This window comes from Arachis hypogaea, chromosome 11, assembly GCF_003086295.3.
Source record: "Arachis hypogaea cultivar Tifrunner chromosome 11, arahy.Tifrunner.gnm2.J5K5, whole genome shotgun sequence".
NCBI classification, from domain to species: Eukaryota; Viridiplantae; Streptophyta; class Magnoliopsida; order Fabales; family Fabaceae; genus Arachis; species Arachis hypogaea.
Genome location: NC_092046.1, coordinates 45,260,149 through 45,263,891, shown reverse-complemented (window position 1 = coordinate 45,263,891; position 3,743 = coordinate 45,260,149). Strand labels below are relative to the sequence as shown.

The window sequence follows — 3,743 nt, the reverse complement described above, 5'->3', positions numbered from 1 at the left end:
AATAGTGCATCGACGTTGTTCAGCTCCATCACTCCTTTAGTATTGCCCCTTTCAGAAGCATAGAAGTAATCATTCTCAACTACAGTCTCAACGACATCTATGGCTTCTTCAATGGTCTTCTTCTTGTTCAGAGATCCCTCGGATGAGTGGTCTACTGCCTTCTTTGATTCATAAGAAAGACCCTCATAGAAAATATGTAACTGCACCTATTCATTGAACATGTCTGGTGGGCACCTTCTTGTCAAGTCCTTAAACCTCTCCCATGCTTCATAGAGAGTTTCACCATCTTGTTGCCTGAATGTTTGTACTTCAGCTCTCAACCTGTTAATTCTCTGAGGAGGGTAGAATCTCGCCAAGAATTTGTTCACCACATCTTCCCAGGTTGTTAAACTCTCCTTCGGAAAAGATTCTAGCCATTTAGATGCTTTGTCCTTGAGTGAAAAGGGGAACAAAAGGAATCTATAGGTGTCAGGATGAACACCATTAGACTTCACAGTATCACATATCCTTAGGAAGGTGGTGAGATGTTGATTGGGGTCTTCTTGGACACTTTCTCCGAATGAACAGTTGTTCTGAACAAGGGTGATGAGTTGTGGCTTTAGTTCAAAGTTATTAGCATGTATGGTTGGCTTTTGGATGCTACTTCTGCAATTTCCTCAGTTTGGATTGATGTAAGAGCCCAGAACTCTTCTCTCTTGTCCAGCATGATTTGCTGGTCCTTCTCTGGTATGGTTGTGAGCCTCTTCTTCATGGTGGTTCTCCATATTCTCCTCCATATTTGGTTCAAAATACTCCTCCTCTTCTTCCCGCTTCTTCTACCTGTCATACAACCAACAGAGCAAAAAGCAGGAAAGAGAATTGATGGAGAAGTTACTCCTATTAGGGGTGCTGTTAGTGTGAGTGATGTAATATATCAAACAGTTAGTGGGTTAGTGAACTGAATTGTAAAAAAATTGAAGATAACACCATAAATGGGTATGGGTTAAAGGGAAGAAAATAACTAAAACTGAAAGTAAATCACTCAAATGAAATTAAACAAAACAAAAGAAAAATGCTCAATCTAGTTATCCACCAATTTAATCATTGTTGATACAAAATCAATCCCCGGCAACGGCGCCATAAACTTGATGCACGGAAACTTGTCTCTCAACAAATTTCTCTCGGCAAGTATACCGAATTGTCGTCAAGTAAAAACTCGCAATAGAGTGAGGTCGAATCCCACAGGGATTGATTGGTCAAGCAACTTTAATCAGAGGAATGTTCTAGTTGAGCTAAGCAGAAATTTAGTTGAGATTTGCAGAAACGTAAATGGCGGGAAAGTAAATAAAAAAAAATGTAAATGCTTGAAATAAAGAGCAGAATGTAGATGGCGGAAAGTAATTTGCAAAATCTTAAATAGGGAATTAGGAGGATGAGCATAAAAGTAGATGGCAGAAAATAAAGAGAATGGGTAAGATCAGAAATGGGGGATTCATTGGGCTCAGGAGATGTTGTATTCTTCGGATCAAGTTCATTCTCATCTCTTCCTCAACCAATACATTCATTGATCTCCTTGGCAATCTTAAGTGATTGGATTCCAATTCCTTGGTAATTCAATCTCTCAAATCTTGATCAATAGCCAATTCCTTGGTCTAATTGCTCATGAGAAGAGATGAAGGATGGTCACTGATTATACCACATGTATTTCCACATCAAAGTGTTGGTAGGATTATATGTCACTATATCCATCCAAACCCCAATTTGGTCCAACATGAGAAAGCATTTCTAGCATGATCTTTTCATTCCTCTTCCAAGGTTCCGAAGAGATCCAAGTATGAATAGCTTCTTTTCCAAGACAACTACCCAATTAGATGAAGATTGAAAGCCTTCTAGTAAAATCAAGAGAAAAGAAAGAAGAAGAATAATGAAAACTTTTATTGATCCATCAAATTACAACAGAGCTCCCTAACCCAATGAAAAGGGGTTTAGTTGTTCATAGCTCTGGAAATGGAAGAAGATAAAGAAGAATGCATTGTCCAATTAACTAGAAATTATAGAGAAAGTAAAATATACAGAGTGTAGTTCTCCAAAATACCAAAAGCTTATGCCCATTCCACGTTAGTGGTCACGTTAATTAGACTAACGTGGCTACTAACGTGGTTCTTCTTTGCTTCCTTTGTCCTGAAATCAAGCAAATAAAGTGCATCAAAGCTCTATTCCAAGTCATGAGATCATGCATTATCCAATTTGTCATTCAATTCATGCATAATTCTCATGAAATCATGTAAAGTTCACAATGTTTGCTTGAATCAAGATGTAAGTGTATTTCTACCCAAAACTTGCTTATTTACTAAGAAAATGTATGAAACTACCCTAAAACAATAAAGAAAAGGTCAGTGAAACTGGCCAAAATGCCCTGGCATCAATCCCCCATTGGTGTTTGAACGCCAGAATTGGGTGCAGTATGGGCGTTTAACGCCAGATTGCCACCCTGTTTTGGCGTTTGGACGCCAGAAGTGGCCATCCAATGGGCTTTCAACGCCAATTTTTCACCCTTTTCTGGTGTTTGAATGCCAGAATCATTCTTCTCTGGATTCTTACTGTTCTCATAGGGATTTTGGGTAGTGGCTTGGTCATCCTCTGTCAGTTGTTCCTTTCTTGGCTTTCTGCTGCCTTGAGTTGAGACATTCAATGTCTTCCCACTCCTCAAATGAACAGCTTGGCACTCTTCTGTTATCTGTTTAGATAACTGTTGTCTTGTCTGATCCAACTATTTTTCCATAGTTGCTGATTGAGTTCAGCAATTTGTTCTGGAGGACTAAGTTCAGTGGATGCTGCCTCAGTCTCTTCTTTCATGGAGGACTCACTACTTAAGTACAGATGCTGATTTCTAGCAACTGTATCAATGAACTCTTGAGCCTCTTCAATTGTCTTTCTCATATGTATAGATCTACCAGCTGAGTGGTCTAGAGACATCTGGGCTTTTTCTATAAGCCCATAGTAAAAAATGTCCAACTGCACCCATTCTGAAAATATTTCAAAGGGGCATTTTCTTAGCATCTCTCTATACCTCTCCCAGGCATTATAAAGAGATTCATTATCCTCTTGTTTAAAGCCTTGGATGTCCAGCCTTAGCTGTATCATCCTTTTTAGAGAGAAATATTAATTCAGGAATTTGTCTGATAACTGTTTCCATGTTCTTATGCTTGCTGTGGGTTAGTTATTCAGCCACCTCTTAGCTTGGTCTTTTACAACAAATAAAAATAGTAATAATCTGTAGACATCCTGATCTACTTCCTTGTGTCAGCAATTTGTAAGAACTGTGCCAGAAATTCAGTAGGTTCTTCTTGTGGAAGACCGGAATACTGGCAATTTTGCTACACCATGATAATGAGCTGAGGGTTTAGCTCAAAACTGCTGGCTCTGATGGGGGTATACAGATACTATTCCCATAGGAAGTATTAGTGGGGTTAGCATATGACCCCAGAGTCCTTCTGGACTGTTCATTTCCACTTGAGTCCATAATGAAGAAAGGGAGATGATGTGGATTGTAAATAGAAATTTTATTCCCCCATTTTTTTGAAAAATAAATAAAAGATAAAATAAAATATTTTTGTTTTTATTTTATTTAATTAAGGATAAATCGAATTCAAAATAAAATAAAATAAAATAAAATAATTGGAGAATGGAATATATGTTTAGAAAACTAAAAGAAAAAGAAATAAAAGGAATTCAAATACTAAAATGATTAATTAATTAAAAAG

General features: G+C 37.6%; 1 non-coding gene across 1 annotated transcript; it reads left to right on the top strand.

The window, feature by feature from the left end:
• The first annotated feature begins 219 nt into the window (after nucleotides 1-219).
• On the top strand, nucleotides 220-323 carry LOC112725309 (small nucleolar RNA R71). Its single transcript, XR_003164425.1, has one exon. It is a non-coding gene; the product is annotated as a small nucleolar RNA R71 (small nucleolar RNA).
• The last annotated feature ends 3,420 nt before the right edge of the window (nucleotides 324-3,743 follow it).